The sequence below is a fragment of the Cibotium barometz genome, chromosome 30 (assembly GCF_041138505.1).
Source record: "Cibotium barometz isolate CiBa-2024 chromosome 30, ASM4113850v1, whole genome shotgun sequence".
Taxonomy (NCBI): domain Eukaryota; kingdom Viridiplantae; phylum Streptophyta; class Polypodiopsida; order Cyatheales; family Cibotiaceae; genus Cibotium; species Cibotium barometz.
Genome location: NC_141075.1, coordinates 20,579,866 through 20,604,128, shown reverse-complemented (window position 1 = coordinate 20,604,128; position 24,263 = coordinate 20,579,866). Strand labels below are relative to the sequence as shown.

General features: G+C 48.7%; 1 protein-coding gene across 3 annotated transcripts in view; it reads left to right on the top strand.

The window, feature by feature from the left end:
• The window catches only part of LOC147621256 (ARM repeat superfamily protein), a 189,867-nt gene that overhangs the window by 67,700 nt on the left and 97,904 nt on the right, over positions 1 to 24,263 (top strand). The window lies entirely within an intron of this gene.

The window sequence follows — 24,263 nt, the reverse complement described above, 5'->3', positions numbered from 1 at the left end:
CTACCATTGTCTCATAGATTCTTGTGGTCTTTTTTTTTTCCTGGAGAAAAGATCCTTCTATTAGTTACGACAAACAGGCTCTGTAGTGCCAAATGATCCCTGATCGGAAAGAAAGGGTCCCTGGTGCCATATGTGTAAGAAAGCCTCTCGTCGCCTACACATGTGAGATGAACCTCCCTGGAGCTTTCCCCACTGGCCGCGGAGGGTTTGAATGATAATCCGTCCTAACTGGACTCAGCTTGGGGGGGGGGGGGGGGTGTGCGCGGGGCGCACTGGAATGGGCCCTCCACATATGCCATGCAGCGGTGCTGGTGATGATCTCCCACCTCTGATGCGTGCCTGGGGGCCATGCTTCAGACGACAGGTCAGGAGTGTGAACAGTGTAAATCCTGCAGTGCGATAGTGGAGAGCCTGGACTCTGCCCTCCTGTTGCCTCCTCATTGTGGAGGGTGGGACCGGTAATTGTCACCGAGGGAACAATTCCATGTGATGATACTCGGTGAGGAACTCATAGTGGAGGGCAGGATCGGTCACTGTCACCCAGGCAATAGCTCCCCATGTGATGATATTCGGTGAGGAACTCCTGGTCCTGTAGAGACGAAGAATCCTCTGCCATATTTGTGCTGCTTTGGGGCAATCCCAAAGGCAGTGCCGCCTGCAACTCTAGGGGGTGGCTGCACCGCACACAATGTGCTGGCCAACCGCCAATAGCCAACCAAGTGCTGACAACGAGGCTATGGTGGGCTAACTGCCAGAGGAAGAGTGTGAACTTTCTTGGCCGAAAGCTCTCGCACAATCGCTTCCAAAAATCTCCTAGGAAATAGGGTGAAGTGAGGCCCAATGGTCTATTGCTGCCGGGGTGCCATCTGTCTCATGCATCTGGATCATGTGACCCATGGTCACTGTGTAACGGAAGAAAGGGGTGGCTGGGCTCTCCAGGCTGAAGGGGTCCTGCCACTCGCACTCGCCTGGGTCCTACTAAACACACATCAATGGTTGGCTTTCCCAAAGCCAACGCCGTCAAGAACTCATTTGGGCCATCTTGGTGAGGTGTGGGTTGATGTGCCATTGATGAGCATGGAAACTAAGAATCCTCACCTACCGAAGCGAGCCATGGCTGAAATCCTCTATGGGGTGAAAGGGTCAACCAGCCCTGAGGTGACCCCAAGCTTGGAGTACACTGGCTACAAATCTGTCCTCAAAGATAGGGCAAAATCCGCGGGCTCGCATCTCTGTGAAGATCCATCGGGTACTCAGCGGCCAAGGGCCCCCTAGACTCGGGGTGCGGGCTGAAATCTGGGCCAAGAGGAAGTCCTTCCAAGGCTCATCATTGGGAAGGAGTCCTCTAACAATGATCGGGTGCGGCTCTGAACAGCAGGGTCAATGCTGCCTAGGCCCCCTCTACGTCATGGCTGAATGATCACTCTCCATGCCACCTTGGCCTTGGCGGGCCTCCCATCACTGCCAGCCTATAAGAAGTTCCGGATTAACCGGTGTACCCGGCCAATACATGCTCGGGAGAAGGCCCAACAAGAAGTAATGTACCACATGGTGGCAAGAAGGACTTGGTTCGCCACCACCACTCTACCAGCTAGGGGAGAGCCTTGTAGAACTATAGTACAAAATCTTCTTCCGAATGCTCAGAAGAAGAGGGGCGAGCTGCTCCTATGGAGAAATAGGCCCACTTGAGATCCAAGATAGCGAACCCGATGCCCCTCGAGTTCCATTGGAAAGCCTCAATTGGGCGCCAAATTCGGGTGGGTGCAGAGCCCACCCAGAAACCACATGACTTGTGTCAGTTGAACTGCGTTCTTGATGCGCAACAAAAGATCTCGACCGCCTCAGTGAATCTCTAGAGATTCCCCACATCTCTTGATAGGTAAGATGTTGTGTTATCTGCAAACTCTGAGTCCAGTAACTCCTTCTGAGTACGGAGGGGGAGACGCAATCCTTGGAGCCTGGTCTCCTGAGCTGAGAGAAAACTGCTCATGGCCTTGACGACGAATAAGAAAAGTTAAGGTGCCAAAGGAAAACCTTGCCGGACCGAGCGGGAGAAGGGGAATTTGTCTCCACGGGCTCCCTGAATGAGAACCTGATTGTGAGAGGTTGAGTAAAGTCCTAAAACACCATGGATCCACTCCATGGGGAACCCCATGTGGCTCATCGTGCCCTCTAGAAAGCTCCAATCATCCCTATCATAAGCTTTCTCAAAGTCTAGGAGTAGCACTATGAGGTCATGTTGCTGCATCCTACCCGAAGGTGTCGTCTCCCAGAAGGTGAAGATGTTGTCCAGAATGCTCCGATCCTAAACAAAACCTGCCTGAGTGTCATGGATCAAGTCAGGGAGCAAAGGCTGAAGTATCCTACTGATGGCATTGGCCAAAATCTTGTAGGCGGTCCCAAGAAGGGTGATGGGTTTCCACTGCCGGATCTCCAATCTGTCACCACCCTCCTTAGGAATCAAGTGTGTCAAACCCTCTCTAAAAGCCTCTCTGGCATGGCACCTATGATCATAATCTCATTTAAGGTAGCTCGAAGGCTGCCTTCCATGAGGCCCCAGTGTCAAAGAAAGAAAGAAACCGAAAGCCCGGCCGCCCTTGGGCATTTTCCCCTAGGAAGAGCTGTCAATGCCTGCCCCACCTCCTCTGCAGTGAATCACTTGTGGGGATAATAGGACACCCATGAGGAGAGATCTGAAAAAATCCGTGGCGATGGCTCTCACATGGGGGGGGATCAAAAACAATAGCTCCATCCTGGCCACGCAACCTACGAATACCATCTCTCCCACCTGCGCATCTCCTGATAGAGAAAGCTCTCCTGAAGCCTGCCTGCCCTGATGAGCGTAAACCTGCTCGCTCAACATATAAGCTAAGCTCTTGCTCCAACACTGCACCATAGAGTTTGGCCAACACGTGGCCAACCATAATTATGGTTGGCCAACACGTGGCCAACCATAATTATCTTGTAGTTGCTCGGATCGAGCATATCCCCTGCTTTGTGGATCGGCACAATGGTGTGCATCGTCCACTCCGCAGGCAAACCCTCTGCTAGTGCCCTATTAAACAGGTGTGCAAGAAAAGGAGCCAAAGAATCTACTGCATATATGAGATGCTCACCCTGTAGGACCATATGGTCGGTGGCCCGTCCATGCTGTAGGCGGCAGATAGCTTCCTTTACCATGAAGTGGGTAAAGAAGCTAGCTGTGGCAGGTTGAGGCTCCCGTGGCTGAGGTATAGGTGGCTGCTGTGGGGCGTGGTATAGGCCCTCTGCATATATGTGCCATGTCTGTGGGTCTGCAATGGGTGCCGGTGTCCGGGGCTTTCTGAAGTGCCGCCATGAGATAGGGCTATCTCTACTCATGATGAAGAAATGGAAGATCTCTAGCTCCTGTATCTCTGCGAAGGCCCGCCTTTTGCGGCGAGTAAGTCTCCTCATCTCTCTCCTCGACTCCTGCTCTATGATGGCTCCCGAGGCTCTCTGTATGCAGAGCCGTGAGTATAGGGCTCTGCACTCGTTATCATACCATCTGTTCTGGGGCATAGTCCCAGATCTCGCAGGCTCTCGTGAGTGGACACGATGTGGGAAGCTCTGTAATGCAGCCGTGTGTAGGAGTGATGCCAGCTGGGCTGTAATGGTATCCATAGGTGCCAGGGGATCCATGAGTAGGAGCCCATCCTCTACTCTGCCACTTGCCACTGTATATGTCTGCCATGTCATGTGTGAAGTAGATGGTAGTGTGTGGCGTCGGTATGTGGGGGGCCGGTGATACTGGTGATCCGGCTAGTGAAAATGCCAAGTATGTATGATCTGCCCCAATAGGACGAGGTGGGATGGAGAATGAGGTGACAAGCTGTGATGCCTCCAAAGACCCCATAATGTAGTCTACCACCGTGCCTCCGGTCCGTGTATGACCCCCATGTGGGAAGCATGTTAGCCCTCCTGATCCCGGCCATTGTAGCATCCCGTTATAAATAACGAGACGATGTCTGGCTCCCAACTCTAGTAAGTGGTCCCCATAATGTCCTCTGTCTGGTCCAGTGTCCTCTGATGCCCGACTAGCCCCTATCTCCTCTGGATCCACAAGGTGGAGGATCTCCATGTCATCATAGTCATACATCTCACACTGTCTGCTCTGTGTGTGGGCATTGAAGTCACCTGTAAGAAATACCTCACCTAGTGTAGAATAATGCATAACATGCTCCAGTCGTCCAGGCTGCACCCATAGTGAACCATTACAGTTCCATACTGCCATGTGTAGCTCTGTTAGTGGCCTGGTCTGTGTCCCATAGGCCCCAAACCGCTAATCCATGGGCCGGCCATCAATGATGACCCGACCATCTCGATAGAAGGCCTTCTTGCCTTCTCTCCTCGCGTGTAAGACTCGTGGCATGCAAGCTCTCCTATGCTCTAGCTGCATCCTCGTGAGATCATCATCCAAGAAAATAGGAGCTCCCTCTAAGCCTTGTAGTATGACCCTCTTCCTCAATCATGAAGATGGTGCGTGCCTTCACATCCCGAAACTGTATGATGAGAGCTCTCTTCATTGTCATGTCTTTCCCGGCCCTCCAAGCTTTGAGGGGGGGGGGGGGGGGGGGGGGCGGCGGGGGTCCCTCATGTGAGTATCCATTGTCCAAGTTGTGTGCATAGTGTCCGCCCATCCCCCTCGGGGGTAGAGTCGGCTACCTCGGGAATCCCCGTGACTCTCACATTGAGTCTACGAGCATGTCGCATCCGCTCCTCCTCAAAGGTGGTGTTGACGATTTGGAGCCCTTCTTTTTGGGCATCCTCTTTCACTTCCTTTTTGATGTTCCTCTTCACCACTTCTACCCAACCCTCCCTTGTTGCCTCCATCTTACCTTCTTGCCTTGGTGAGTTCCTCTTTGATGGCCTCTTTGTCAACTTCCACAATCTCCTCCTCCTCCCGTGGTGGTCGGTCCCGTAGAGAGATCACCTCCGCTTTGAGGATGTCGATTTCCTCCTTCATAGTGTCCCATTCCTTCTTCCATCCCTCTTTCTCCTCTTTCCATACTTCTTTCTCCTTCTTCCCTCCTTCCTTCTCTTTCTCCCTCTGCTTCTCCCAAGTCTCCTTCTCCCTTTTCCAAGCTTCCTTCTCTTTTTGTAAAGCTTCGATCTCCTTCTCGACTTTGGAAAGTCGGTTGATGATGTTGTTGATGGCGGAGTCCCCCGTCTTCTTGTTTTCTCTGATGGAGATGTTTAGCTTATCTTCCATTTTGACTATCTCCTCTTTGCTTGCACCCTTGGCCATGTCGATGTACCTCGGAGAGATAGAACCCTAACACTTATGTTGCTGCCTTGGAGGCTTGGGCAAGGGTGGATGAGGAAAGGGTAGCGAACATAACCTGGATTGGGCTGGGGCTTCACATGGCGGCAGCAGCAGCAGCACAGGCGGTGACCAAAACGAAGCGGCGAGGAGAGAGAAAGCACAGGCGACGGGGAGAGAAAGAGAGGTGACGGGGAGAGAGAGAGGCGACGGGGAGAGAGATGCGAAGGCGATGGGAGAGAGAGAGAGAGAAAGAGAGGTGGGCAGCGGGGAGAGAGAGAGGTGGGAGGGGATGCGTAGGTGGGAGAGAGAGAGAGAGAGAGAGAAATGAAATGAAATGTTCATCCCCTCCCACCTCTCTCTCTTACGCTCATCAGGGCAGGCAAGCTTCAGGAGAGCTTTCTCTACCACTGACCATGTATTCACTTTGAGATGTATGATTGATCAGGCTAGAGTGAGGAAGAGAAAGCTCTATTGGTGCTTTGTGGATCTCCGCAAGGCATTTGACACAGTACCACGAGAGAGGCTCTTTCAGCGCCTGCAGTCTCTTGGCATACCATGAGCAGGTTTTTGGGCGAGTTAGATGCCCGGGAGGTATGTCCAAGACTATTGCTAGCACCATTGGTGTGAAGCAAGGATGCCCACTTTCCCCCACGCTATTTGGGTATACATTGATGAGGTGGTTGACTTCATTACACGAGGAGGCAGAGATGGAGTTGATCTAGCAGGTACCTCAGTACATATTATGCTTTATGCTGATGATATTGTATTAGTGTCTGAGTCTCCAGGAGGTCTACAGCAGCATCTACATGCACTCGATGATTTCTGCACACAGAGGGGTCTTACTGTGAACCTTGGGAAAACCAAGGTTATGGTCTTTCAGACATCGAGACAGGGCAGGAGTCAACTGACATTCACTCTAGCTGGACGCTAGGTGGAGGTGGTGACATCATACGTGTACCTAGGGGTTACCTTCTCTGCAGCAGCCACGCGCTTCACCATGGGTTCAGCAACTAGAGCTAGATTGACACGGGGATATGCAGTATTGGCTATGCTAGAGAGAGAGTGCCACCAGGTGCATTTTCAGGAGCCTCGGACGAAGGGGTGGCTATTTGACACATTAGTCACACCGGCACTGATGTATGGAGCAGCGGTATGGGCACCAGGCCTTGCTACCCATTGGTGGACACAGCTAGAGAGACCACAGGTCCTCATGATGGCATGCATGATACGCAGCAAGCGGTCAGTACCTCATGACATTATCCGAGCAGAGTTTGCTGCGCCTCCTATGATGGTAGAGGCCATATTCCAGACTATATGCTTGCTAGACAGATTCTGAGAGATGCCGTAGGACAGATTGTCATACAGAGCTTTTGAGGCATCTAGACAACTGGCTGAGGCAGGAGACAGAGGATCATGGTATGCACAGGTCACACATTGGTTCTCACAGCATGGCCTAGACATGGATCATCTACCACCATTCCAGTATGACAGGGATGCACCACATATCCGTCTCTCTCATTGTGAGAGGAATAGAGTATTGAGATAGGACCTATGGCAGCTCTATACATGAGAGACATGGATATCGCCTACACAGCCTCTTCCACCGAAGATGCTGTACTACAGAGATCACTTCATGAGTATCACTGATGATGGATTTATAGAGAGGCCTAGATACATGGAGGGTTTTTTACCACACGGCTTCCGAGTAGCTATTGGTCAGCTTAGAGTCTCATCACATCGATTGGAGATCAAGGCTGGCAGGGCTGCACGGATCCCCTGAGAGGAGAGGGTATGCAGATTGTGCACAGAGGAGGTGGAGAGTGAGGAGCATTATGTATGCAGATGTAGAGCATATACAGCCATCAAGGAGAGATATCCCATTTTATTCAGAGAGCCACATTCCCTACACCAGCTCTTTGAGGCAGCAGACCAGCGCATACTGGGGAGATTCATTCTAGACATACAGTGTCACAGAGAGACATCATTACAAGCTGAGACAGCTCCAGAGGGGGGATGACAGACATAGATTACTACATTTTTTCAGAGATCCACCCCACTCCCAGCCCCTACACAGTAGGGAATTACTCTCCAGAGAGCAGAGACACTAAGAGCCCGCAAGAGACAGAGGACACCTGGCTTTCGGACACCACGCCTCTACCAGAGAGATATGACAGAGAACAGAGCTCAGTTTCATAGAGAGGGTGCGGAGTGATTGGCTTGCTTCAGAGCAGACCCTGGCATGCTCTTTAGGGAGCTGTGGACACCCCCTTCATTGATGTATACCATTTTATACCCCCAGTATGGTACAAGATGGAGCTAGCTAGGTTGCATATCATGATTGTATACTCCATGCATATAGCTTTGCATTCTCCTAGTAGTAGAGCTCCATCCCCTCCCCCACTCATTGTACTTATTGCACACCCAGATTCAGCTTTTTAGTTCAGTATTTTTTCATTTTGTTGGGATGACAGAGGATACCCCACACAGGTACACTGATTTGTTTCATAGGCCGAGTTCGGTCTTTTGGAAGACGTTAGTAAAATCTTTCTTTCTTTCTTTCCTTCTGTGGGGGCCGGCTATCTCAAAGAAGTCCCCCGTGACTCTATCACCGACTTGGGTCCAAAAGGAAGCTCTGGCATGGTACCTGTACTCCACTCTCCTCTCCTCGATGGATTTGATCTCCGTGCGGGCGGCATCAAGTTGACTCTCAATCCAAGGGCTATTGGGGGAACTCCCTTTAAGCCGCTAAAGAGAAGCAAGACCCCTCCTTAGACGCCTCTCCTGCTCACGAAATCCCTCCAATCTGCTTTGGGCTGCCTCTTGCAAAAAGCTACTGATCTCACCAAGGCCTGTATCCAAGGTGCATGCGGCAGAGCCTGAAATAAAATCCAGTCCCGCCCATATCTGCTCTATCCTGTTGCAAATCTAGGGGGTCCTGTATCAGGCTGTTTGGAATCCTAGAGCTCGTGTGCCTGTCCTGCCTCTAGGGGTACTCCAAGGACATAATAGCCGGAGCGTGATATGAAAAAGTAGTACCCGCCAAGATACCAATCATGCTGCCACGGTCGCAAGCCCACTCATCCACATATAACCTGTCAAGTCTAGAGAGGTTCGGGCCGGTGCGCCTCCTATCAAACCGCGGGAAGCACATGCTCCCAGTGCTAAGCCCAAACTCTGCAAGATGCCAAGGATCCTGTCCCTCGAGTGCTAGAGAAATTGACGTGATTGAAGCTTGCAACAGCCGGAAAAATTAGTGCTTTTTGTAGAAATCAGCCGTGAGCGTCGACATTGAAGCCCCTACAACAACATTATGGCTCTATCAACCACGTCAATCGATAGGTTCTCTAGTGGTGGGTCTCCTACCTGGCAGACCGAGATGGAGCTTCTCTTGATGAGGGAGGGTGTTTGGAGCATAATCTCTGGAGTTGACGAATACCCAGGAGCCAACAAGCCAGAAAAGCAAACGAAACAACATAGCTATTGCACTAATTGGCCTCAGTTTGGCAGACACTCTTGTTCATCACATAGACTTCACGCAAACTACCAAGCAAATTTGGGACAAATTGGACTCTTTTTGGTAACAAAATCACTAATTCTAAGGTTTTCTTGAAGTTGAAGTTCTATGATTCAAAAATGCTAGATAATGAAGAATTAAGTGATTACCTTGCCAAGTTCTACTCACTAGTTCAAAAGCTGACTAGCCTTAAATTTGATCTTGATGATGAGGACAAGGTGGCAGTTCTCACCAAAAGTATGCAAGATGTTACTTGGTTCCAACAAACCATCAAAGTCATGCACATAGCTTCAAGATCATAACTGTAATGAGGGCTGGAAGAAAATCTGGGAGAAACGCCCACCCACACCAATCACATCTCCATCCATATGGCACACATGTGCACGATCCCTATACGCAGTACCAGATCAGCCCCCCATCCCACCACCATCACTATTATGATTGGCCACACATTGGCCAAACTTTATGGGTCAGTACTTGAGATGAAACTCATCATACTAGCAAAGAGACATGGGCACAGAGCATCAAGGCATGCAGGCTTCCACAGGTCATTCTCCACTTTGGAGCACATCTTCACCCTCCGAGCCATCATAGAAGAGGCCAGAGCGTGACACCGATGGGTTTACTGTTGCTTTGTGGATTTCCGCAAAGCATTTGATACGGTGCCTCGAGCCAGACTACTGCAGAGACTCAAGGATTTGGGGGTACCATCAGACATGATTTGGGGGATCATGGCATTATATGAGTCGGTCATAGGGTGGGTGAGATGACTAGGAGGATTATCAGAGGAGATCTCTAGTACCATTGGAGTGAAGCAAGGATGCCCATTGTCTCCCACTTTCTTTGAGCTCTACATCGACGAGATTTTGACCTTCACTGATTGAGGAGGGGGAGGAGTTGTATCATTAGCAAGCATCCTTGTTTCCATACTACTTTATGCTGATGACATTGTGCTTAATAGTAGATTCTCCAAAGACTCTCCAAAGGCATCTTGACACATTACAAGACTTCTGCGCATAGCGGGATCTCAGAGTAAACCTTGGGAAAATACAGGATATGGTCTTCAACACATCCCCTCTTTTCACATCTCGACTGAGTTTCACCTACATGGGCAGCCCAGTGGAGATTGCACACTCATATGTGTACTTGGGAGCCACTGTTTCTGGACCGGTCTTCTTGATGAGCCATGCTGCAGAGGCTAGACTGATGTGAGTGTATGCTTCTCTCCCTCTCATGGAGAGACAGTGCTTCTAGGAGGAGCGGGGGACCAAGATGTGGCTATTTGACACCTTGGTCACTCTGGCATTGATGTATGGAGCACCCTTTTGGGCACTTGATCTTACAGTGGCGAAATGGCCGAAGATAGAGAGGCCTTTGGTCATGATGCTCTCCTGTATGATATGCAGCAAACCATCGGTCCCACATGATATTATGCTCGCAAAGTTTGCTGCAGAACCCAGTAGAGGCACTCTTCTAGATAGTCACGTACATTCACATGATCAGTGCCATGGCGCCTTGGAGACTCCTGAGGCTTGCCTTACAGTATGCACCTGGTTCATGAGGCAAGGACTGAGGATGGATTGTCTCCCCCCTCTCCAATATGACCTGGATTCCCCATTCATCAAGCTCTCTCAGGATGACAGGAACCGGACTATCATATATGATTTATTGGGACTATACATACAGGATACTTGGATGACAACACATGAGCCACTCTCACACAAACGGCAATACTACATGGATACTTTCATGAGGCTTACAGTGGATGGTTTCATACTCAGGGCCAGATAGCTTGACATGTACATGTCATATGCCATGCGGATTGCAGTGGGCCAGTTGCAAAGACATGCCTGAGGATAGAGACAGGGAGAGCTATGTAGATACCTCAGGAGGAGAGGATATGCACTATGTGCTAGCGTGAGGTTCAGTTAGAGGAGCACTTCATATGCAGGTGTACTGTATATTATGAGATTCGAGGGAGGCTCTACGGTCTCTTCATGGATTACCCAAGATCATGGATTACCCAGATCAACGGTTCCTAGGCGCTCTTCCTACTAGAGCTTCATCGCCATAGAGACTCACTAACTAGGGTGTCGAGACCCCGTGGGAGACATCCACCTTGGCCCGAGGTGATTGTCACTTAGTTCTTCCAAGCACGAGAGAATGCCACACCGGCCATGGATGACATACCCACATCTTCATCGAGCCACACATTCTGGAGTGCCCGACCCCCCACCAGACCCCACCTGGTGTGACTCTAGACTGGGCCATGACACCACTACGAGTCCAACGTTCCAGTCTCCCTGGACGTGGCTACCAACACAGACATCAGCCCCAGCTTTAGGAGATCTTGGAGAGGTAGAAAGAAAGAAAGAAAGAAAGAAAGTTATATAAACGTCCACGGGAGGCCGAATCTGACCTATGGGACAGATCAGGTACATCCATTTACATTCCACTCTGGGTATCGATGCCAAAGACGCATAAAACTGAAAAAAAATAACTCAAAATGAACTCTTAAGACTCTTAAGAGTTTAAGTTACAATGGGTTCTATTGCATCTAGTTCAAAATTGAGGTTCAAAATAAAAATAGCTATATTTCATCCATGGATGGATTTGCTCTTGAGGGGGGTGGGGTACGGAATTCTTTAATGATTGCTTGTCCTCCTCTGTATATTGCCCATTTGCCATTCTTTCTTGCTTCTTTAACTTTATTCAGCTCTGCCGATTTGTTCTTGAGTTGTAGCGGGGTGAGTTCATCAGCTATCCATACCTTTGTCCCTTGGAGAGACCTTGTTTGCTTCATCATTGCTATTTTCTCATTGTTGTCCATATAGGAGACTTTTGCCTGTGTACCCTTTACTATAATAGAGATAGGGTCTCCTAAGTCCACGAAGGGGACTTCTTTGCTCAATTGTGCTGTAAGTACATCTGTATCTAATATGTAGTCTTCTCGAAGCTCTTGAGCTATGTCTGCCCTATCCCAGCCTCGAGGAAGATCACCGACTCTGATTACCTTTTTGTTACTTTCCATTCGTTCCTTTTCTTTGACCGTTGATATGACTTCTTTAACAAAATCTTGTGAGTTAACTGAATTTACCTTTGCAACATGGTTTCTCGTTTCTGTTTGTAGTGTTGTAGGTATGGGTCCTTCTTGTGCTTCCTCTTGCTTCGTTCGTCTTCATGGTTTGCACTTGCACTTTCAGTTCGTTGATTTGTTCATCGTAGAGAGCCACCTTCAGATGCCCGACGGATTTGCAGAGCCTTCTACAGGCTAACCGCATGCTTGATATCCTTGATGGCCCCCTGCCCCTGAGGGGGGGGGGGGTGGGGCTCCATAGGTTGTAATAATATGTATGATGATGATGGTATCATATGGCTCGGACTTGACATTCCCAATTCATAGCTGTAGTCTTTATTTTCTTTGTACCATGATGAGATTACATGATGTACACTTTTGTATCGCTTTTGGTCTCATAGACCCACTGGGTCTTTTGAAGACGTCTACTATAACTTCCTTTCTTTCTTCTTTCTTTCTCTCTCTCAGATCTGTTCCGCCTTATTGTTTGCACAACACCACTAGTTGTGACCAGCATGCATAACAAACATGGTATCAAAGCTATGACGTGGCGCACTTTGAACAGGCTTTAGCCTACCATCGCCGCTCTGCCCAACTGGCGCTACTAGTGCCCAGACGACCGCCTCTACGTGATCCGCTCCGCCTCTAGTGGACAGTCTCCTGTGCTGTGTGGTTTGCTCTCTACCCAGTCCGCGTCTCTAGTGGGTAGCCTCTTGTCTCCACTTGGTTTGCTCCACCTAGCCGACGTCTCTAGTGGGTAGCCTCTTGTCTCCACCTGGTTTGCTCCACCTAGCCAGCGTCTCTAGTGGGCAGGTACCACCACCCAACTGTTGGCATTTGCCTACCTAGCCTATCCTCTACAAGTCGTGTGGTGTTGGGTTGGCTCATGGCCCGCCTCAACTGGGCGTTCAATTGAGACTTTTCAAACGAGGGGCACTCTAGTTCATTATCTAGGATGCTAGGTTGGCATTGATATCTCCCCTAACAGTTAGCCCCTTTTCTTCTGAGCATTTGGAAGAAGGTGCTATATTGGAGCTTTGCCAAGCTTTCCTTAGCGGGCCGGGTTGTGGTGGCGAACCAGGTTCTTCTCGTCACCATGTGGTACATCACCTCGCTTGTCTTTCTACGGAGTTTGTATTGGTCAGGTGCAACGTTTGATCTGCAACTTTCTGTGGGTTGGCAGTGACGAGAGGTCCGCCTGGGCCAAGGTGGCCTGCAAAGTGATCATTCGTAGGGGGGGCCTAGGCATCACCGACCCCTCTATTCAGAGCCGCGCCCTTTTGGGCAAATTGATTGCTCAAGGTCTTCTTCTGGGTGGTGAGTCTTGGAAGGACTTCCTCCTGGTTAGGATCTCCGCTTGCACTCCAGCCCTATGAGGCCCTTGGCCTCAGAGCACGAGATGGATTTTCACAGAGATGTGGGCATGTGGCTTTAGCGTAGCATTTGAGGATAGTTTTGCAGCCAGTCTCATGCGTGCAGGGGGGGTACACACACACACACACACACACATGCTGGGACACATACAACGGTTAGTTTACATATATGAGGCTCCAAATACCCAACAAACTCTCCCTTGGAGCAAATAGGGAGTGATGGCTTTCGGACTGCACTGCCAACACCCGGACTTGAAGTCAACAAGGCATGATAAAGGAGCTCCACTGCAACCATAGTCACAAGGAATGGGCATTTTTAGGCTTGGGAATGTTGGGGATGGCAACATCTTCCCGTTCCCATTCCCGTCCCATGTCACTCTATAGTCACAGGGAATGGCCATTCTCAATCTTTTCCGTCCCCGTTCCCCGTCCCCATTTCGCGTCCCATGTGACTATTTTATGACTGCAACTACAAGCTCTAAAAACTCCCCCCATCCTCGGAACTTGCCAGGTGCAATAGTTTGCACTCATGCAAGAGGTGAGGGAAATGTCATGGGAATGAAACCGTTTATATGATCAAGGCCCCTGTTAGAGAGGTCGGAAAACTAACACACGTGACACAATTATTACATCTCATGTTGGGGGACAACCCAGGCAGAGAACCCTTGACCCATACATAAATGTTTAGAAAGCCTAGTCATAGTCTCTCTCATCAAGAGAGAGACCATATACCTTTGTGGTGGTGGCTACTATCTCCTGCTTCACCTGTCCTTATTCTTCATTTTCTTCAGGTGCCAGGTGTGCATGATGCTTCTCCTATTCCTGTTCCGTCTTCTTGAACCATTGAGGTTTCCTTGTACCCAAGTCCTTTGCAGTAATGGCACATGATCTTGCTTCTTTTCTTGTGTTTCCATTTACTTAGCATAGCTCTGTCAAGATCAATGCTGGTGTCCCTCTACTCTTCTTCAATGAGCATTGCCACTATGTCTTCATAAGATGTATCTTTGGCTTACTGGAGAACCGTTAAGATTTGGGAAAAGTGTGACATCTTTTGTATGCTCTTGGGGAGCAGCACAACTTTGTCATCATCTTCAACCACAACCCCGAAACTGGAGAGTTGTTGAGTGACATACCCAATCTTGCCTAAATGTTCACCGAGGTCATCACTTTCATTCATCTTTAAACCAAATAATTCTTGCTTTAAGAATACTTTTGAATTCACAATTTGATTTCCAAATAAGCTTTTCATTTTTTCCCATACCTCATATGTAGACTATTTTAGATCAAGATGATGTATAAGACTGTCGGCAAGGCTCAGCCCAATGAGAGTAGTTGCCCGGTCATTTCGTTCCTCCGAGAGACGAATCTTTTCAGCACCTTCCTTGGGTCTGGGGCTTCTTGTCCACTCCCTTGACGATGTTCCATAGCTGGTGCCTAATAGGCGGTAGTTGCATCTTTGTCGGCCATGTTTGGAAGCAAGTGCTGCTGAATTTGGCCATATTGTAGGGACTGGATGAACCAGGTTGGTCCATTTTAAGAACTGTGTATCAAAGGCTTTGTAGATCAGTTGAGTATCAATGAAACGGCGGCGCAGTGAGAAAGAGAGCCATGCTAAAAAAGGGGGGATGGTGGCTGCAGTGGATGGTGGCAATGGGCATCACCTAACGGCACCATGGTAGAAACTAGAGGCCGAGGCAGCAAGGAGATGCACTAGAGGCAGAGGAGGCGAGGAGACACCCCAGTAAAAGAACGCGTGAGTACAGGGTGGAGCCATTTCCGCCTGGTGGCTTAGGTGGGCTCTTTGCGCCCCCCCCCCCCCCCCCCCCCCCCCCCCCGCGGCGGTTTGCCCGCCCGGCTGAATGACCCACTCAGCTCAGCTATGCCGGTGGGGCTATCATGAGCACTGCCACTAAAGGTGCCAGAATGGTGGCAAGTTGGCAGACCAATGGGCGGCGGCGTCGCTGTGAGAGTTGCAAACATGAGGTAGAGAAACAGAATAGTTGTCAAAACTAGCTGGCACGACGTTGGCAAGCAAAGGCAAGATTGTGGCTCTGAAACTAATTGTGGCAAGATCTGGGGGATCTAAGGAGGATGGAAGACGCCCATTGTGCCAAACTGAGTGTGTACAGTCAATGAGAGAGAAAGAAAGAAAGAAAGAAAGCTGTAGTCACGTCTACTAGAGGCCCAACTCGACCTATGAGACAAATCAATGTACAACTGTCAATGTCTTCTGGATGGAGAGAGAGAGAGAGAGAGAGAGAGAGAGAGAGAGAGAGAGAGAGATGAAATGTTATATTAACGTCTTCAAAAGGCCAAAGTGACCTATGAGGCCAAAGTTACAACCATGTGACATCTGATACATTGTCTGGAAAAGAAAAGAAAGAACTGAAGGTAAGTATCTAGCCCCACAATACATCAGTAGGGGGCATCCGGAAGCAGCAACTAGGGAGAGTGGGAAGCTAATGCTACTAGTCAAAATGGGGTACATGAGTACATGGATACATGAATACATGAATATGGGGGAGTACAAAAGTGACAGTGAGTACAACAGTATATGGCTGGAGTCGTAATCATCCTAGGAGCTCTAGCATGGGTCTCTGCCGGATGGCCTAGATATTTGCCATAGTGAGATGCCTGGTCGGACGAGCCCGATGCCTCGCAATGATGCTATGAATCCTCCGGTGTAGGCACTGTCTCTGATGTGAGGATCCGCGAACCCTCGGGCGTCTAGATCTGCCCAACTGGATAGCTCTCTCAACTAGAGTCCCACGGGGTGCCCACTGCTGGGCTGTCGGCTGTGTCCCCTCCCGGGTAGTCCCTCTAGAGAAGTCAGTAATCTGTCTCGGTGTGGACTCCCTGCCAGTCGGGCTTCTGCTCCTGATAATGGACTCTCTGAGCCTGCGGATCTCCAGGAGATAAAAACCCAAGCATCGCTGATCACACAAGTCCACGACTCTAGCCAGTGGTCCAAATCCCTCTCTGAAAAGGCAATGGTAGTGCCCTCGAATCTCATAATATGCTGTGCAGCGACAGATGTAGTGCTCCTCCGTCTCTGGCTCTATCCAACAAATCTGACAAATCCTGTCCCTTGGAGGTATGCCTCTAAATCTGCCTGTCTCTATCTCTAACTGATGTGAAGAGGTGCGGATCTGCCCAATGGCGCACCTCAATCCATGAGACAGATGGGTATCCATGTAGCTCGGTCTAAGTATAAAGCCATCCTCAGTGGTGCGGAGAAGATGGTCTCTATAGAAAGCCATCTTCGTCCCCAACTCCTGTGAGGGCTCTAGCCATGTCCTCCTAGTGTCCAACTGAATGAGTTCTTGTTTGATGACTCTACTAATCTCAGAATGTGTCAAGGTGAGAGAGGGTGCCTCCAGAGAGTACTGGAAGGGTGGAAGTCTGTCTAAACTGAACCCGTGGAGCTCAAACCAGGATGCTATCCGCGCATACTAACATGAAGTGTCTCCCTCCATGGCTAGTTGATGAGAGGACTCTAAAGCAAGTCGTGCATACCGGTGTCGGGGAAGCTCCCAGGTGCTATGAATGAAGAACACTGATTTGGCAAGAGCCTCGACTACGATCGGTGGTGCTCCCATCTCGGCTCTAATAATCTCATGGGATAACGAGGCCTTAGCCCGAATCATCCTGGAGATCATGGACACAAGTGGTCTCTCCATCGATCTCCATCCATCGTATGTGCATCCTGATCAACTGTGACGATCTAGGCTAGGCCCCCAGATCTGTACTCCATATAGCATAGCCGATGTGACGAGCGTGTCAAAAAGCCACAGCTTAGTGCGTGGCTCCTGAAACTGTACCTGTGAGCACATCCTCTCTAGACCTCCTAGTGCTGCATATCCTCTAGTCAATTTGGCCTCTGCTGCCCCCCTCATGGAAAATGTGGGCCCAGTGAACACCACTCCAAGATATGTGTATTAGTCAACATACTCCACTGTCTCCTGCCCATATGTGAAAATAGGCGCTGATCTGCAAACCCACTGAGCTGTAGTGTTACCATAACCTTGGTCAAGGTTAACTGAGAGCCCACTGTCCTGTGCATAAGCATGTAAAGTATCCAAGTGCCTCTGCATACCCTCTTGTGAGTCTGCTATAAGCACAATATCATCAGCATATAAGAGCAGAGGTATCCAAGTGCCAGCCAACTGGGCTCCTCTGTCCCCTCGTGTCCCAATATAATCAGAGATCTCATCAATGTATAGTCCAAATAGAGTCGGAGAGAGCGGGCAGCCCTGTTTCACCCCTATAGTGGAGTGTACTGGCTGGGAGAGACCCTCTGAAGTCCGCACCTGCCCAACTACTGTCTCATAAAGTGCCATAATACCCCAAATGAGCTCACATGGAACTCCCAAGTCTTGCAGCTTGCGCATCAGTCTAGCTCTGGGCACTGTGTCAAAGGCCTTGCGGAAATCCACAAAGCCACAGTAGATCCTCCTCCCATGTGCTCTGCCCTCCTCAATGATAGCCCTGAGGGTAAAGATATGATCCAAAGTAGAGAATCTCCTCCTGAAACCGGCCTGTCCCTGAGGTTGGACCCCTTGTCTCTGTGCCCATCTGCTCAACTCCTGCTCAAGAATAGAGGCATATAGCTTGGCCAACGAGTGACCAATCATAATTGTGCGGTAGTTAGTCGGCAGGCTCGGATCTCCAAACTTGAGTACCGGCACAATCGTGGAAGTACTCCAAGTCCCAGGAAACCCCTCACACATGGCTCTATTAAACATGAGAGCTAGCAAGTCTACAATCATATCTCTAGCATGTATGAAATGCTCGGCTACAATGCCCTCATGATCCTGTGCCCTCCCTGTATGCAATCTGTTGATGGCCCTCCTCACCATCTCTGCTGTGAAGAAGGTAGAAGTGGGTGGACAAGGCTCTGGAGGGTTCAGTAGTGGTGGCTGCTTTGGTATTGTGTAGAGGGAGGCTGCATACTCGCCCCATGTATCTGGAGAGGTAATGGCCGGAGGTGGGGGGTGCTCTCTAAGCAATCTCCAGGCCTCCCCAGAATCGTGACTCAAAAACAACTGATAGATGTCTCTCTCCAGCCGAGCTAAGAATGCTCTCTTCTTTCGCCGAATGAGGGATCGGAAGATGATGCGTGACTGTCTATATGTAGTAACACCTGTGGCCACCTCTCTCTGTAGCCGGGCTCTGAGTGTTGGGGTAAAGGCGTTATGCCCACCCTTATAGTGTGTACAAGCCCATAAGTTATAGTACATAGTACACTTAGTACTTTTAATGTACTAAGTGCACTATGTGTACTAGTGCAATATACATGTGTGATAGGGGAGTCACACACTCATGCTATTGATGAGTTGACTCATCCCCACAACTCTCTCTCTCTCTCTCTCCCTTGTTTCTCTATGTATGTCTCCCACATGAATTAACCGAACCCTAATTCCATCTCTCCCACACAACTGGTATCAGAGCCCTGGTTTAGGGTTTGTTCTCGAGTGCTGAAACACTGGCTCGTAGGGGTTTCTTCTTCTATCAGCATCTGTAATTAATTAAGAGCAGCTTGCATCAGGGTTGCAGCAGCCAAGCGAACCACAAGGCAGCAGCTCCGCAGGCAGGTGGGCGAAAGGAGAATGTGGCGGGCAGCCACTTCTGGGCGTTCAATCATTCGCAGCCAGGCGAAAGCGAAGAAGTAGCGAACACAAGCGCACAGCAAGCGGGACACCCAAGAACACGCGTAAGGCTGTAAGTGCGCTAGGCGAAGGCAGGCGGTCGTAGGCTGACTGCTGGACGTGAGCGAAGGCGAGCTTTGGTCGACGGCTGGCTATGTGATCGAGTACCCGTAGCGAACCGTTAGTGCGAAAGGAAGGGCAGCATTAAGTACGCGCTATCCATCCGCCGGGCAGCCCCAGCTCTGTATCGCTTCACGCGCTCTTTCGCCTCCGTGGGAACCCAAGTCGACATGGATGCCACCATTCACATCCAGAAGGCCCGCACGTGGGAGAAAAGCTCCACCACTCCTCTGCGTGAGATTTTTTGAGAGCTTTTCAGCAAAATTCTGCATTTGCCCATTGCCAACCCCACAGTGAGAAACAAGGCGAAAGAGGGATTCAGGTCTTCCTTCCTCTTCCACCATCAACACACGTGCAGCACCCTTTCTACAGCAGCAGCATCATCACCCCTTTTTCCTGCAACAACAAAATTCAGCCTGCAAATCAGAGAAAAATCAAAAAATTACAAGGTATTTTCCTCAATTTTTTTTTTGGGATTTGCAATTGAGCAAGTACAATCAACAATTGAGCTGATACAGGTGTCGAATTGCTCAATTTTGAGCAAAATTGGGTGACATTGGTCACAATCAGGATCAATTTGCAGGACATTGGTCACAATCAGGATCAATTGGCAGGAAATTGGATGTCGAAATTTGGGCTTTTGATGTAATTGTGCAATTAAGCACTCATACATGCTGTATGATGTGAAAAATCGCACATTTGGACAAATTGTAGCAAATTGCAGCAAATTGCAGTGCAAATCAAGGGGCTTTTGTGCCGATTTGGTTGATTTGCATGTAGGGAATCGCATTTGATGCTGTGGATAATGTGTTGATGCCTTACAAGCACTCAATGTGCCTGTAAATCAAGGGGGTTTCATGTATTTGATGTATATGTGGCCAGGGGAAGCATCGTGAACACTCTGGATGCCTTCATGTGCGTCAATGTACCATGTATGATCAGAAATTGATCTTAAATCAAGGGGCTTTTCAAGTTTGTATGCTTGTTGAGCTTGGCAAAGCAGCAGGCAAGACATTTATGCCTTGAATCCTCAAAAATCAGCTTGCAGTCAAGGGGCTTTTGCCCAATTTTTGTTCGGGACTGTTGTATGCAATGTACGGGACTGTAAAAGTCTGATTTTCACTCATTTGGACAGCCAGGAGAGCATTTATTGCTACTGTACTTGCTGGTACAGATTTGGCACAGCTTTGTGCAAGTTTTGGCATGGCTGTACACTGTTTTGAGTGACCAAAAGGTTCAATTTCAGCTGCTGTACTTGCCGGTACAGGTTTGGTACATCATTGGTGAGCACTTGGTACTGCTGTACAGTACTTTGGAAGGGCAACAGAGCACATTTAAGGTGCTGTCCAAAATCTGCAGCAACCAGATTTTGGTGATTTCATGACATAAAGTGGGAGAAAAGTTGCATTTGTGCTTCCGCAGTGGGAGATAAAGCTTGGGAGAAAAACTGTGAGCACTTTGTGTGCTTTTGGTGCAGTGATTGCACATTTTGCAGGGAGTCAGGCATTGACAGGTTGCATTTTGCTATGGCAACCACAGGTGAGAGCTCTTCATTGCTTCACATCAAGAAGCTTGAAGGCTCGCATAATTATGATATTTGGCAAACCCAGTGCTACAATGTGTTGCTCCAGAAAAAGCAGCACAAGCCTATCAAAGAAAGGGGTGTGATACCCGCTTCTCTTACTGCTGAAGAGTGGGAAGATATGGATGAGCTGGCAAGATCTACTATCATGTTGTCTGTGTCAGACTCATTACTTTTCAGCATTCGTGAAGAGAAGACAGCTTGGGGAATGTGGCAGAGATTGCAGGACTTGTATGCCCAGCAAAGTGCCTCAAGCAAAGTGTATTGGTTGAAGAAACTCATAGATCTTCAGATGAAGGAAGGGACGTCTATGACAGCCCATCTAAATGAGTTTAATGGTATTGTCAGCCAGGTCATCAATCAAAAGTTGGCAATGGACGATGAGTTCAAAGCCACTTTTTTGTTATGCACTTTGCCAGAGAGTTGGGACACATTCAGGACAGCCACTAGCAATTCGCATGCTATGCTGTCATATGCAGATGTTGAGGGTGCTCTTCTTCAAGAAGAGATGAACAGGAAAAACAACTCTATTGGAAAGTCCAATGCAATGAATGCACGTGGGAGATCCCAGCAAAGGGGAAAAAGCCAAGAACGGGGAAGGAGCAAGTCTCGCTCCAAAAAGGATTTGGAATGCCATTATTGTGGCAAGAAGGGACACATTAAAAAGCAATGCTACAAATGGAAAAATGATCAAAAGGAAAAGGGAAAAGGCAAAGACAAAGAGAAAGATGAAGTCAAAGATGTAAAGCCAAAGGGCAAAAGTGGAGTCAAAATCGAAGAAATCAATGTGTCACATGCAGGTGGCAGTGAGGATGAGGTCCTATTTACGTCTTCACTTGATGCCCATTCACTTCTTACAGGTGGTCATGGTATGCACTCATGGATCATTGATTGAGGTGCCTCCTTTCATGTCACAGGTTGCAGAGACTTGTTTGTCAGGTATACTGCTGGCAATGAAGGAGTGGTTTATTTGGGTGATAACCATGCATGCAAGATTCTTGGCAGAGGTGATGTGAGGCTTGTGTTTTCAGATGGCTCACAGCTTATGCTCCATGATGTCAGGCATGTGCCTGAAATCAAGAAGAATCTGCTTTCTACTGGACAGCTTGATGATGGTGATTATGTTACCACATTTGGTCGTGGAAAGTGGAAGATTTGTAAGGGCTCACTGGTTGTTGCCAGAGGCTCTAAGGTGGACACTCTTTACTTTATGCATGCAGGAGTTTGTCACCATGCTAATGTAAATGCAACCGAGCTGCCGGAAATCTCTATGTGGCATAGCCGGTTGGGACACATGAGTGTCAAAGGAATGGAGCAATTGTCTCGTTTGGGTTACTTGCCTTCTCTAAAGTTTTCAAGTTTTCAGTTTTGTGAGCATTGTATATATGGCAGGCAACTGTAGTGCCCTCACAAGAAAGCTCTTGGACAGAAAGATGCTCATTTAGAGCTTGTGCATACAGATGTATGTGAGATGCCTCAGCTTTCTTTGGGAGGGGCAAAATATTGTGTGTCTTTTATAGATGATGCCACACGCAAGGTGTGGGTTTATCCTCTTCGTTTGAAGAGTGATACATTCTCAGTGTTTGAGAAGTTTGTTGCTCTTGTTGAGAATCAAACTGGCAAAACATTGAAAGTTTTGCGTTCCGACAATGGTGGAGAGTACATGTCCAAACAGTTTCAGGACTCTTGTGATGCTAAAGGCATCAAGAGGGAGCTCTCTACGCCTTATGATCCTCCACAAAACGGGACAGCAGAGAGGATGAACAGGACTATTCAGGAGAAGGTCCGTTCTATGTTGTCACATGCTGCATTACCTCATGGTTTTTGGGCTGAAGCTGTTATGACAGCCGTTCACCTTATAAACAGGTCACCTAACACGAGGCTTGGTGGAAAAGTGCCAGAGGAAGTATGGACAGGGAAGCCTCCGTCATACAAGCACTTGAGAGTGTTTGGTTGCGTTGCGTACGTGCACATACGCAGGGAAATGCGCACCAAACTTGATCCTAAGTCTCACAAATGCATATTCCTAGGATATGGTGACAGAGGTGAAATGGGGTATAGACTTTGGGATCCCGTGAATAGAAAGATTATACGCAGCAATGATGTCATTTCTGATGAAACATGCATGTATAAAGAGCCTGCAAGGCAACAGGAGCCTGGCAGAGTCATCTTTGATGATGATGGACATCATGGACAACAACCAAGTGCTGTAAATCAGCCATTACAGCAGCAAAACCAGCCCTTAAATGGTGCTGAAAATGGTCCAAATGGAGAGCCAGAGATGGCAGAAGATATCCCTATGGATATACCACAGTTAGAGGAGATACCGGGCATGAATTTTCAGCCTTATGGCATGGAACAGGAGCCACCAATGGGTGATATGCAGGCTGGACAGCAACCTGCAAATGATGGTCATTGGGTACGGAGGTCCACTAGACCCTCCAGAGCCCCTGACAGGTTTGTTCCAGGGGTTGACTACTTGATGCTCACTGACTGTGGGGAGCCCTCATGCTATAAGGAGGCTTTACAGAGGGCAGACAAGGCTCTTTGGGAGCGTGCCATGAAGTCAGAGATGGATTCTCTGCATAAAAATGGAACTTGGAAGTTGGTGCATTTGCCTGCAGGCAAGAAGGTTTTGCCATGAGTTTACAGGCTCAAAGTTGCACCAGATGCAAAGCCAAGATACAAAGCCAGGTTAGTGGCTAAGGGCTTCAAGCAGGAATATGGTGTGGACTTTGAGATCTTCTCTCAGTGGTCAAAATGACCACACTTAGAGGTGTGTTGGCTTTGGTTGCGCATGATGATCTGGACTTGATTCAGATGGATTTGAAGACTGCTTTTCTTCACGGTGATCTCCATGAGGAGATATATATGCAGTAGCCAGAGGGTTATGCAGTGAGTGGAAAGGAGAAGCTTGTATGCAAGCTGAAAAAGAGTCTTTATGGGCTCAAACAGGCACCAAGGGAATGGTATCATAAATTTGATACATTCATGAAATCCCAGAAAATCAGGAGAAGTGACATAGATCAATGCTTGTACACCAAGAAAGCTTTGGATGGCAGTCTATTGATCCTCATCTTGTATGTTGATGATATGTTGATTGCCGGAAAATCTCGTAAGGAGATGGATACTTTGAAGCAGAGGCTGCATCAAACCTTTGATATGAAGGATTTGGGTGATGCAAATCACATTTTGGGTATGCGGGTACTTCGGGACAGAAATCAGCATGTGTTGTATTTGTCTCAGAAGGAATACATTGGCAAAGTCTTGCAGAGGTTCAATATGGACGGGGGGAAGAAGACTAGTACTCCTTTGCCTCCATATGTGAAACTCAGTGCTATGGACAGCCCACAGTCAGATAGAGACAGGGCTGATATGGTCAAGATTCCGTATGCTTCAGCTTGTGGCAGTCTCATGTATGCCATGGTTGCTACTAGGCCGGACATTGCATTTGCAGTGGGAGTGGTTTCTAGATACATGGCCAACCCTGGCAAGAAGCATTGGGAAGCAGTGAAAGGTGTCATGAGATACCTGAAGGGCACACAGGATATGTGCATATGTTTTGGCAAACAGGATGCATTAGTGCATGGTTACACGGATTCGGATTATGCCGGTCATCCAGATAACCGGAAGTCTACTACCGGTTATGTGTTTACATTCACAGGA